Raw genomic sequence first — 13,258 nt, forward strand, 5'->3', positions numbered from 1 at the left:
CCCCAATCCCTCCCTCCGGCTGAGGAAACTAACAAAGGAAAAAAAAATTGCGGAAAGCACGATTTAGAGGAAGCAAATTCCACTGGTGCCCTAGGCTGCCGGGAACATGGACTAGAGAGTCTGCGGCGCAGCCCCGAGCCCAGCGCTTCCCGCGGGTCTTAGGCCGGCGGGCCCGGGCGGGGACCGGGGGCGCAGACCGCGGACCCTGAGACACCTGATGCACCCTCCACCCCCACCCCACCCCACCCCACCCCACCCCACCCCACCCCACCCACCTCCTCCCAACTCCCTAGCCGCTTCGCGGGCGGCTGAACGTCGCCCGTTTAAGAGGCGGGCCGCGGCTCCACGTGCTTTCTGCTGAGTGACTGAACTACATAAACAGAGGCCGGGAAGGGGGCGGGGAGGAAGGCGAGAACAGGCTTTGACCGATAGTAACCTCTGCGCTCCGGGCAGCCGAATCTATAAAAGGAACTAGTCTCGGCAAAAACCCCGTAATTGCGAGCGAGAGTGAGTGGGGCCGGGACCCGCAGAGCCGAGCCGACCCTTCTCTCCCGGGTTGCGGCAGGGCAGAGCAGGGCGGGGGGCTCCGCGCACCAACAGGACTAGTTCTCAGGGCGCTTTGCTCCTTGTTTTTTCCCCTCGTTCTGTTTTCTCCCCTTCTCCGGAAGGCTTGTCAAGGGGTAGGAGAAAGAGAGGCAAACACAAAAGTGGAAAACAGGTAAGAGGCTCTCCAGTGACTTATTGGGCGTTATTGTTTTGTTGCGAGGCCAAGGAAGCTTCGGGAAGCGCTCGGTTTCGGGGACTTTGATCCGGAGCCCCGCATGCCCACCACTTGCAACCCAAATGGGACCCGGGGCGGCGTAAATGGGGAGAGGACGTCCTAGGACGAGCTCTGGCGACCCCAGGACTGCGCTGCTGCGCTCGGGACTCGCCCGGCGGTGGAGACTGGGGAGCATCTCTGGGCGTGGAGACCCGGGCGCAGTACCCCGGGCTCAGAGGGGTCGGGGGTGCCCGGGCGTGCTGAGGTCGCTGCTGCCGGGTGGGGAGAGTTGCAGGTCCGGCACGGAGCGCTGCTTTGTTCGGAGGGGCCTGAGTTGGCTAGAAACCCCTCTGGTTGCGGGTTGGCCAGTACCTACGGAGACAAATGCCAGCACTGAGTCCTCACTCGGTTCTTAAGAAGCTGGTCTGTTCTGACCTGGGAATCTGCTGTATGCACCCCGGGACTGGAGCAGCGCGCCCTTTTTCCCGAGAACTCGAGTTGGAGGTGTCCCAAACGGGGTCCGTGGTGCTATTACTCACTAGAGGCCTTGGGGCTTTGTTTGACCTGAAGGGTAGGGAGGTCCTGCCTACAGTCTCCGTGCGCTCAGCCGAGCTGGTGTCCCTGGCGCAGAGCGCGGAACGAGTTTCTTTCTTTTCTTTTTTTCTTTGAGTCTTGCTCTGTCGCCCAGGCTGGAGTGCAACTGCAACCTCTGCCTCCCGGGTTCAAGCGGTTCTCCTGCCTCAGGCTCCCGAGTAGCTGGGATTACAGGCGCGTCACCACACCCAGCTAATTTTTGTATTTTTAGTAGAGACGAGGTTTCAACTTGATGGCCAGGCTGGTCTCGAACCCCTGACCTCAGGTGATCCACCGGTCTCGGCCTCCCAAAGTGCTGGGATTACGGGCGTGAGCCACCGCGCCCGGCCGAGTTTTGTTTCTTCTAAATACAAGACTTAGGAGAGCCTGCGGAAACCCGGAGGTGGGGTGCCCAATCCTCCCTCCCCCACGTTCCCTGCCGCCCCATCTTCCAGACCCTTGCTGCTGGTCTCTTGGGGCAGCTTCTGCCCGGGCGCAGATGGGGAAGCTGGGGCGAGGTGGTGCTGTGGAATGACCGGGAATAACCCCGGCGGGCGGCGCAGAACTCGGAGCTCCGCCGCGGGGCTGGGCTGGGCTCTGCCTTGAGGGTGGGGGTGCTGGGCGCGCGGTCTGCGGTGGCCCCCGGAGACTAGCCCGCAGCGCCTCCTGGCCGGAGGACCTAGGAATCGGCCGGCTGTACTAGGTGTCTGCTCGCTGTGAATCCGGTGAAGACCGGTGAGTGCAGATGGGGAGGAACTATGAGGTTGAGGCGAAAGCCCGTTTGGGTTTTTTTTTTGTTGTTAGCGTGTTTGCCAACTCCCAGGCCGTTGGTAAATCAGGAAGGTTCTTGGGGCGGCGGACGGTGCCAGGGTTGTGTGTAGGTGCCTCTTTAGGTGTATCTTTTATCAAAAAGAAGGAAAGAAATAAGATTAAAAATAAGAAAATAAAGAAAAAATTGTATGGCACTGTCTGTAATTGGCCTGCCTTTGCAGCACTGATACCATTAGCTTTTAAAATCCGACTTTTCAATGACACCCCAAGAAGAGAATGGGTAGTATATACACATTCATCTCACAGTGGACAAAGTTCATATTTAAAAAAACTTTCTGGGTACTGAAATCAGCAAGTCACTTGTCCTCCATGGCTGAATCCCTGCTTCCCACGAAGAGAACCTCACAAAAATTTCCTCCAAGTTAAAGAGTGGAATTTTCTTGATTTTTTTTTTTTTCATTTTTTTAACGGCCATAGTTTAGAACCCAGACTTAAATTATGATCTTCTTTTCAAACAAAACTTAAAGTCCTTAAGTTTTCATCTCCCCTTTTATTTCTGGGATTACAGGCATAAGACACTGTGCAGGTCATCAAATGCTAATTGAATTTTCACAACAAAACCATTTATTGTCCCTAGTTTAAAAGATTAAGTAAATGATGAGGCTAATTTGTCTCTGGCCATATACCTTGCAAGAGGTAGAGCTAAGACTTGAACGCAGCCAGTAAACTCCAGAGTTCTTAACTCCCGTATTAACATTTCAGCTGCTGCAACCAGGGAGCTTTTCAAGGATGCTCACCACATTCTCTACATTCATGTGCTATAATCCTTATCAGAATCTACAGCCTGCATCATATTTTCCTTGTTGCTGTGAGTGGATCAGCCAAATTCTCTTTAACTTGAAACCTTGGTTGCGTAGGGATTGCAACATCCTGGAAATAATAGCATAAAATTTACTCAACTCTAATTTTTTACTTGGTTCATAATGAAAACTATACTATTGCTTCAGTCAGATGTTTGTGAATAGCTGTGTGATCTCAAAACATTTTCCCGTGTGATCTATAGAAAATGGAATGATAAGAGTATTAGGCTGTAAGGGCATAAGAAACACAGGAAAAAGAGAAGTGAACTGTTAGTTTAGTTGTAAATCCTAACTTTGGTGATTGTCAAAATTTGTTATAATACAATTATGATTCTTGCTTGTCCTATCCTTGATGATGTTGTGGACTTTTTGAAATAAGCTATTTCTCTGTTACTGCTGTTACTGTTTAGAAATCAAATTTAGTTTTTTCTTAAGATATATATATTTTTGGAAAATATACACAGTTTCAAAGTCTGCCCTGTTGGCTGGGTACAGTCGCTCACTCCTGTATTCCCAGCACTTTGGGAGGCCAAGGCAGGAGGATCACTTGAGGTCAGGAGTTCAAGACCAGCCTGGCCAACACGGTGAAACCCCGTCTCTACTAACAATACAAAAATTAGCTGGGCGTGGTGGTGGGTGCTTGTAATCCCAGCTACTGGAATTGGGAGGCTGAGGTAGAAGAATTGCTTGAACCTGGGAGGCGGAGGTTGCACTGAGTCGAGATCATGCCACTTTACTCCAGCCTGGGCGTCAGAGTGAGACTCTGTCTTGAAAGAAAAATGTCTGCCTTGTAAAAGTGAAATAGGATGAGAAAGTGCCTTTCTTATTAATTGGTATAGCAAATTAGAAATAAACTCTTTGAAAACACCTCTTGGTAAAAATAGTTTCATTTACTGTTGATTTATGGTATGTTGGATATGTTTTTAAGTTTTTCATGTAATAACTCAGTTCATTCTCAAGAGAACCATGTGAGATAGGTGCTGTTATTGTCTTTATAGATGGGGAAACTGAGGTATAGGCAGGCTAGGTAGATGATTATGGAATTTGTAAGTAGTGGAGCTGAAGTTGCATCCCAGACAGTTTGGCTTCCGTGAGTTTACCAATCTCATGGTAAACACTTTGTCAGACTATCAAAATTTTGATGCATGAAATATTAGCAAAAGGCCAAAAGTGATTCTCTATTTTCATTTGAGTATCTTCACCTGAAAATAGTTGCCTGAATAAGTAGCCTGCATAGAAAGGTACATTTTAGAAATACTTGAAGCCAGAGAATGAAAAGCTTACATAAAATTGATTTCCAGTGGGGCCTTCTGTTACTCTCCATTCTACGAAGACCACAAATAGCATTCAGGCAAAGAGCATTTATTCCAACAGCGGAGGAGCATCGGATTTGGTTCCCAAAACAAAACAAAGTTTGAAATCCTGTCTTTCCCATGTTGAAAACAAAGTTGGTACAAAACCCTTTAGCTTCTGCAAACCTCCTTTAAGACCCAATTTAAATGCTCCCCTCCTCATGAAGCTCTTCTGGATCCACTCCTTCCCATCACTGAGTTGAAAGTAACATCCCCTTCTTTTTACTTCCATTAGACTTGGATTACAGCACTCTTTGTGTCGTGTATTTAATACTGTTTTTTATTATAGTTAACGTTTATTTGTCTTCCTCATGAGTGTATGCTTCTCTAGAGGGAGGTCTTTGATTCATTCTCCCCTGGCCTTAATTCATCCCACCTAATATGGAAAAAGTTTAATAAATGCTGACTTGAGTAAGTCCAACAAGGAGAGTGGGAAACTCATGTTTGCTTCCTGTCTTCTAAAAGACTACTTGAGATAACAGGATAATCACAGAAAAGCATTAGAAATAGAATTATGTGAGAAACAACTGTAGTTAAGGCTAGGTTTATGTTAGATTGAGAAATTTTAGTGCATACTTAAGTTATTTAGGCCAGGTTACTTTTTGTAGAACAAACATTTCTGTTTCGCTCAGTTTCATTTCCGTTTCTGAGGCAGCTGTGATTTAAGAAAATGCTCTAGTCTGTGGCATTCCATATTCAAGTACTTTGAGTTGTATATTAGTTTATTTTTGTTAATAAGAGTGAGATGACTCACTAAGTAATTTAGATATTTAAACACTTTTTAAAAAAACAGAGTAACTTCATATGCATTGGATCTATTCTTCTCTAAAGTCTTTTCTTGGGGGGTGTTTAACATTCTCCAGTGTTTTCTATGCCAAATCCAACTTCCGAGAAGCATTTGGAAGTCAAAGCATTTTATCTGGCTAGTCTTAAAGTCCAGATATTTTGTGATAGCTGGTATTTAGTTTATGACATTTCCCACGAAGAACTTTTTAGTAGTTGAACCGTTTATGAAAGACTTCCTTGAAGCTACCTTAGAGAGTTGATTTAGTTCTTCCTAAATAAGTAAATAGAATATATTATTAGTATTAGGACATCTTGAAGTGTAGATGCAAATATTGGTGGAAAAGAACATGGATTTCAGAATCAAATTAATATAGATTGGAATTCTGGTTATTACTGATGGATATCTGACATTAGGCAAGTTGCTGATCACTCTTTGCCTCAGTTTCATCATCTGTAAAATAGGCATTTGCGTGTGTGTATAATGTGAACCATATAATATAATGCTTGGCCTATAGTGATATTTATTCATACTAGTGTTTTCAGTGATTTTAAAAGCTTGCTTTAGGCCGGGCGCGATGACTGATACCTATAATTCCAGCACTCTGGGAGGCCAGGACACGTGGATCATGAGGTCGGGAGTTCGAGACCAGCCTGACCAACATGGTGAAACCCTGTCTCTACTAAAAATACAAAAATTAGGTGGGCGTGGTGGCACAAGCCTGTAATCCCAGCTACTCAGGAGGCTTAGGCAGAAGAATCGGTTGAACTCGGGAGGCAGAGATTGCAGTGAGCCAAGATCGTGCCACTGCACAGAGCGAGACTCCATCTCAAAAAGAAAACCGCTTGCTTTATAGTTTACTTCCACATCAAATTGTCTTTATCCCATGTTACTTGCATTGATGTCCCAGACATGAAAAAAAAAAATGATAACAATAACAGTTATTAAATTAGGTTCCACTCTTATTTTAGATCACCAATTCATATTACTATTCAGACTTGGAACAATTAGATTTTAGTTAAACTTTTTTTCAAATATGCATATAATTGTCAGTGGTTACTATATTTTGGGGAAGAGATTGTTGACTTCTTTGAAAAAAGATTTGGATTTTCTCTTCAGAAAAAATACACATGAGCTCATATAATCCAAATTTTATGTGTAATTACAGGGTGTTCGTGAATTCCCACAAACTCATTAAGAAGCTGTGTGACCTTGGACAAGTCATTTTACTTTTCTGTTTTTCAGGTTATTGGTCTATAAAATGTTACTACTTGACTTTTAAAGAGTCCTTCAAGCTCTTATGTCCTCTAACCCCAGGTCTGTATTTAGAAGAAGACGTGATCCTTTAATTAGAGCCATCTAGAGATCTGAGGAACATGCTGAGCATTAGTGTAACATGCCATGTGGATTTTGAGAGGTAAAGAAGAAATATCCAGGGAATGCCTCAGAGCATTCCTGATTAGATCGATGACAGAAGGAATGAGAGGGAGGAGAGAAAGCTGTTGAAATTTCCTATTTACCTGCTTTGACTGAAGATTTGAATCATAGAACCAGAAGGGGTTCTCATCTGAAATGCAAAGGAAGGAGGAGTTGGTTTAATTCAATAAGTTTCAGTTGAGTAAACATGATTTAGTGAGATACTGTTCTTGCTTCTGACTCACCATTTGGAAAATCTCTCTAAAATAAAATTGGACTCTCCATCTCAGACATCATTTTGGGTATAGGTTTTGCTTTTTTTTTTTTTTTTGAGACGGAGGCTCGCTCTGTTGCCCAGGCTGGAGTGCAGTGGCGCAATCTCAGCTCACTGCAACCTCCGCCTCTTAGGTTCAAGCAATTCTCCTTCCTCAGCCTCCTGAGTAGCTGGGACTTCAGGCATGTGCCACCATGCCTGGCTAATTTTTGTATTTTTTAGTAGAGACAGAGTTTCACTATGTTGGCTAGACTGGTCTTGAACTCCTGAACTTGTGATCCGCCCGCCTCGGCCTCCCAGAGCGTTAAGATTACATGCGTGAGCCACAGCACCCAGCCTAAGTTTTGCTTCTTATAGTGGAGTCCTGTTAAGCCAATAGGTGATCAAAGGAAAACATAAGCAACTCTTCAGGCTCATTCATCCTTCAATAATAGAATGCTAGTACCCATCCTAGGAGGAGAATTGGACTATACCTCATGAGGATAGTTTTAAGTATCTCAGAAGACCCTCACTGGGGGTAGGTGGGTAAGACACAAAGCTTTCTAAAGCATTGTCTTGAATTTGTTGTTTGAGAGATCATAAGAAGGAGGAGTAAAAGGAGGAAGAGGTTTCTGGCCAGGGGCAGGGAGGGGGAAGGAGCCGCTAAGAAGGTGTTTGGATGTCGTATCCCTGTTCACCCTTGCTTTGCAAACTTCTTATAGGATGCCAGGTTGGGAATAATTCTTTTTGACAAGAGTCAAACCAAGCTTGTTTTCTGGAAGAAGCAAGTCTTTGGAGGGTGGTGGCTTGAAATCTGTTGGATCTCGTATTTAGGTGATCCACTTTGACATAAAGGCAACACTGAAGCAAGCAGCAGCTTTCCTTGGAAAGGCAGAGAGAACGTGAAGGCCCAGACCGATGAGCTTACACTGACCTGCAGACCCTTCTCCACTCCCAGGCATGTTTGGTGGCAGAGTTTACCTTAGTTGGGGTTAGGCTATTCTCTGGTACTGGGAGAGAGAAGGAAGAGGAAGATATGATATTAACAACAACAATACATATATATATTTTAAAATTAAATGCACTAATACACAGTGCTATTAAACAAATTTATTTGTTCAGCAAATGTTTGTTAAACACTGTGTCCGGAATTGGTGGGTTCTTGGTCTCACTGACCTGAATGAAGCCACGAACCCTCGCAGTAAGTGTTACAGTTCTTAAAGATGATGTGTCCGGAATTTATTCCTTCAGACGTTCAGATGTGTCTGGAGCTTTTTTCTGGTGGGTTCGTAGTCTTGCTATCAAGAGTGAAGATGCAGAGCTTCACCCTGAGTGTTATAGCTCATAAAGGCAGCATGGACCCAAAGAGTGAGGAGCAATAAGGTTTATTAGAAACAGGTAAAGAACAGAGCTTCCACTGCGCAGAAGAGAACCCAAGACGGTTAGTGCTGGCTGGCTAGGGCAGCCTGCTTTTATTCCCTTATCTGGCCCCACCCACATCCTGCTGATTGGTCAGTTTTACAGAGAGCTGATTGGTCTGTTTTGACAGAGTGCTGATTGGTGCGTTTACAATCCTTGAGCGAGACACGGAGTCACAGGGTGCTAGTCCTCCAAGTCTCCACTGGGTTAGCTACATACAGAGTACCAATTGGTGTATTCACAAACCCTGAGCTAGACACAGAGTGCTGATTGGTGTATTTACAAACCCCTCAGCTAGACACAGAGTGTTGATTGGTGCACATAAGATCCTCTGGCTAGATATAAAAGTTCTCCAAGTCCCCCTCCAGTTCAGGAGCCCAGCTGGCTTCACCCAGTGGATCCTGCACGGGGGCTGCAGGTGGAGCCAACTCTGCACTCCTCAGCCCTTGGGCTGTCGGCAGGACTAGGCGCCACGGAGGAGGGGGCGGAGCCACGGAGCAGGAGACTCAGGCCGGGCGGGAGCCCACTGCAGGGAGAGAAGCTCAGACATGGCAGACTGCAGGTCCCGAGCCCTATCCTGCGGGGAGGCAGCTAAGGCCCAGCGAGAACTTGAGTGTGGCGCGCCAGCCGGTAGGCACTGTTGGGGGACCCGGCGCAACCTCTGCAACTGCTGGCCCAGGTGCTAAGCCCCTCACTCCCTGGGCCATGGTGCCGGCCGGCTGCTCCGTGTGCGGGGCCGCCGAGCCCGCGCCCGCGCCGCCCGGAACTCACACTGGCCCGAGCGCAACGCCGGTTCCTGCCCGCGCCTCTCCCTCCACACCTTCCTGCAAGCAGAGGTTGGAGGTTCTGGTCTCAGCCATCCCAGAGAGGGGCTCCCGTGGTGCCCTGGCAGGCTGAAGGGCTCCTCAAGTGCCGCCAGAGTGGACGCCGAGGCCGGAGGCCGAGGAGCCGCTGAGAGTGAGGGCTGCCAGCACATTGTCACCTCTCAACACCATGTACTGTGGAAAGTACTAGGTGCTGGACAGAGGTTGGAAGACTTTTAAGAATCTGCCACCATTGATGATCTCTTTTTGCTTGGCATTCAAGGCTCTTTGAAATAAGGCTGTGACCCATTTTGGCAGTTTTGTCCTGGATTGTAAGACACATGCTTGAAGGAACTATAGCTGGTTTTCTCACCAGACTGATTAACATAAGTATGGTTTGGTACCTGTTAAAGGAGTCTCTCTCTACAGGTTTTCATCTTCTACTTTAGGAACCCCTTCCTGGTATCGTTTGGCTCCTCATTGTTCTGGAATCTCATGTCCATCTCTTGTATTTGTCTTGGTTGACACTCGATCCTCTACTCATATTCCTCACCTACTGAAATTTTACCCATCAACCAGACCGTGGGTGATGGAACACAGCATGGGCTGGTTCTTCTTATATATGATCTCATTTAATTTTCACTGGAACTCTGAGATAGGTAACATTTCGGCCCACTCAAGTTATAGAAATTGACTCACATTTTTGTAATCATCAATATATTTAAAAATAACTTTATATTTGACCTGTAATTGGAAAACCAATATCAGTTACAAACGAAAGGTAATTTTAAAAATAATTAGGATGAAGACAAATTATTTTTCTTACAGTGTATGTATAAGATAAACTATTGGTTCCCAAAGGCCCCAGCTGACCATGAGACTTATCTTACTTTGTTGAAAAGGGAATTAGTAAGCATTAAAGAGGTGTCAAAAGGAAGACTAAACAAAGGTTACTCCTTTTTTTTTTTTCTGAGACGAGTCTTGCTCTGTTGCCCAGGCTGAAGTGCAGTGGCACCACCTTGGCTCACTGTAACCTCTTCCTCCTGGATTCAAGTGATTCTCTTGCCTCAGCCTCCCTAGTAGCTGGGATTTCAGGTGCATGCCACCATGCCCAGCTAATTTTTGTATTTTTCGTAGAGATAGGGTTTCGCCATATTGGCCGGGCTGGTCTCGAACTCATGACCTCAGGAGATCCACCCACCTCGGCCTCCCAAAATGCTAGAATCACAGGCGGGAGCCACCGCATCCGGCCGTTTACTCCTTAATGTAATAAGAATGTTATATAGGCTGAAGAAGTGCTGAAAAGAACCATATTTTCTCATGATGTGGTTCAATGTTTAATATTGTGCTTGTTCATCTCCTAAAATCCTCTGAATATCACTTAAATTCATCTTGTGTAACTCTCCCACATTTGAGGAAATACTGAGCTTGCCTATTATTATATTAGCCCCATATTTCAGGTGATGTACCTGACACAAAGAGAAGTTAAATAACTTGCTCATGGTTCCATATTTGGCTAATGGCAGAGCCAGAGATTCAAACTCTTGTCTGTCTGACTCCCAAGTTTGTGCTTTTCCCACTTGGCTGAATTTCTCATGCTACCTCCTCCATAACACCTTTCCTAGAACTTTTAAGGAATGCTTCCCCTGTTCTCTCATAGCATTTTAATGTAAGTTGCCAAAGTGTCCCAGTTTGCACCCCTACCAGCAATGTGGGAGGAAATAGCAACATATTTTTGATGTTGGGGTCTAGTGTTACAGTTTCTTATGCTCTTTGGGATGTATATTCCATGGCTACTGGATACCCAAGTCCCAAGCAGTTTTCTTAGACTCAGAAGATCATCCACTTCAGCTTCTTCATCAAAAAGACTTGTTTTCTGGCTGAGCATGGTGGCTCACACCTGTAATCACAGCACTTTGGGAGGTGGAGGCAGAAGAACTGCTTGAATCCAGGAGGCTGAAGTTGCAGTGAGCCGAGATTGCACCACTGCCCTCCAGACTGGGCGACAGAGCAAAACTCTGTGTCAAGAAGAAAAAGAAAAGAAAAAAAAAGACTTGTTTTGTGTTCCATTACCCACAGTGGTAGAATGGCTTGTTAAATTTATTCTCCAGATGCCATTAACTGGAAATTAAAATCTTAGTCTCTTGCCTCTTTAATCCAGGCTTCTTCATACTATATCAGAATTTAGGATAACTATTACAGTGCCCTTTATAGTAGAGAAAAAAAGAAATTGTATCTCTAGACGTCTGTTCCTTTCAGCTTAAAATGGACACTCAAATGTTAAATGGACTGGCCTCATTTATTTCTCCTGTCGGTCCAATTTGAATCTTAAGGCATTTTTTCAATTGGAATTTTTTGTTTCTCTCAAATACAAATTGTTCTTTGTAAGTTTGAATCAGAACAAAATCCTGAATGTTGAGGGTTTCCTAGAGGCTGTTTCTTTATGCAAAAGCATGGAACCTGATGTTGATGTTGGCTGCTTAAAATTAACTGTGAATCAAGGCAGCGTTTTTATTTATTTACTTTTTACTTTAGTGATTGTGTTAATTATAGTAAAAACCTTAAGTTCACGATAAAGAAAGCCTTTGGTCAAGTATTGTTTATTCAGTTGTTGGTCTTGTTGCAGGATTTGCAAATTTAGTGAAATTAGTACCATTTTTCAGTTTACAATTCCCGTCACATTTCACATGATCAGAGCGTGGCTTTCTCCTCTGTGGAGCAAATAGAGGGCTGTCTGACACTTGGTTCCAGTGGCTTCCATTAAGCAGAGTGGACATGTCCCTGGAGTCTGCAGAGAAGAGCATGGCACTCTGACCCCAGATGGCACTCCATTTTGGGACATTGTCCAATTCTAGTTCATAGAGTGTGTAACCAGCACCAGCTCTCACCTGATGAGAGCGTGTTGTTGCTTGGGGGATTAGATTGTGTGAATTTTTCAGAACTACGGTTGAGAAAAGGAGGCTAGCAAAAATGCAACCCAATAATTCAGTTTCATTTTTCCCACTTTGTTCTTTGGCACACAGAATGTTTGATTTGTGAAAATCTTAATAACAGTAGTTTTTTCTATAAGGAACACTCGGAATCTTGATAATATTGAAATAATACAGATCCTTTTGTAGGATCCTCTCAGACCTCATAGAGTTCATGTTGTCAATGTTTAAAGAAAAACACCCTTAAGTTTTTGTTTTTCAGAATCACAAGTATGTGGATTTAAACCTGTGATCTTATTCCCCTTTCTTCTCTTAATTTAGTGAGGCAGCCAGCGAGAAGGTTTGTTCTGGTTATTCTAAAGAAGGAGTTTGGTTGCAGGTTTTGGAGGGCAAGACTTAGACTCTCTGTCTCTGTGCTTGCCCTGGAACTTTGATTAAATTCTCACTAACCGAGTTAGCTGGCCGTCGCCGGGCTGCAGAAATAGAAGTGTCTTGCACATATGACATATGACTGTTTCAAGAGCTGGCTGGTGAAAGGACATTCTGGAGAAGGCTGCTGGTACTGTATGAACTAGAACTGGACAAGAGCCTGGAGATTGGATGACTCAGTTTGGCACAAGTAAAGGGAATAAAGTGTTAAGGTGGCAAAATTGTATCCAGGTGTTGATAGGCTTCCTGAGTTCCTGGCTTGAGCCTGTGGGTTTAGAGTTCAAGACTCCTTACCAATGCTGACAGTCTTACATTCTAGATTGAACCTCCAGGGAAGGTGCCCTTGCTTGTTGGCATGTTTACCAGGGGTTCTAGAGCCTCAATCACAGATTCTTTGTAGCTCACATGAAGTTAATGAAAATGAATGCCTTTCCCTACAAATTAGAGAGGCTTTGAGGAAAATCAGATTAAATGCACTCCTGCTTGAAGTTAGGTTTCTTAGAACACAGCTGGAAATTTTGTCACCCAAACCTTTACTTTCATTGCAATTTCTTGATTGGTTTGTTACTCTAGTGAATCTGCTTTAACTATCTTTTCTTATCCCTGAGGTTTTACTTCCATTCTACACATGTTTGTGGAGCACTGGGTCATCGTGGGCTCAGGGTAGTGGAGAGTAGGAAGATGGTGAGACACAGTAGCTTGTTGCACATGGCTTAATTTATCAGGGATCACTGATAAGTTAGTACACTAGAGAATACTGTAGGCAGAGCTGAAAAGATGGAGAAATTATAAGGCTCAGATTTCTTTTTTTTTTTTTTTCAGAGATGGAGTTTCACTCTTGTTGCCCAGGCTGGAGTGCAATGGCATGATCTCAGCCCACTGCAACCCCTGCCTCCCGGGTTCAAGTG

General features: G+C 44.8%; 1 protein-coding gene across 1 annotated transcript in view; it reads left to right on the top strand.

Annotated features, from left to right (window-relative positions):
• The first annotated feature begins 400 nt into the window (after positions 1–400).
• Positions 401–13,258, top strand: part of ABCA1 (ATP binding cassette subfamily A member 1) — a 146,898-nt gene continuing 134,040 nt past the window's right edge. Inside the window, exon 1 of the mRNA XM_025358994.1 lies at positions 401–718. The gene's annotated coding sequence lies outside the window, so the exon portion shown is untranslated. The remainder of the gene's footprint in view (positions 719–13,258) is intronic.

The sequence above is a fragment of the Theropithecus gelada genome, chromosome 15 (assembly GCF_003255815.1).
Source record: "Theropithecus gelada isolate Dixy chromosome 15, Tgel_1.0, whole genome shotgun sequence".
NCBI lineage: Eukaryota > Metazoa > Chordata > Mammalia > Primates > Cercopithecidae > Theropithecus > Theropithecus gelada.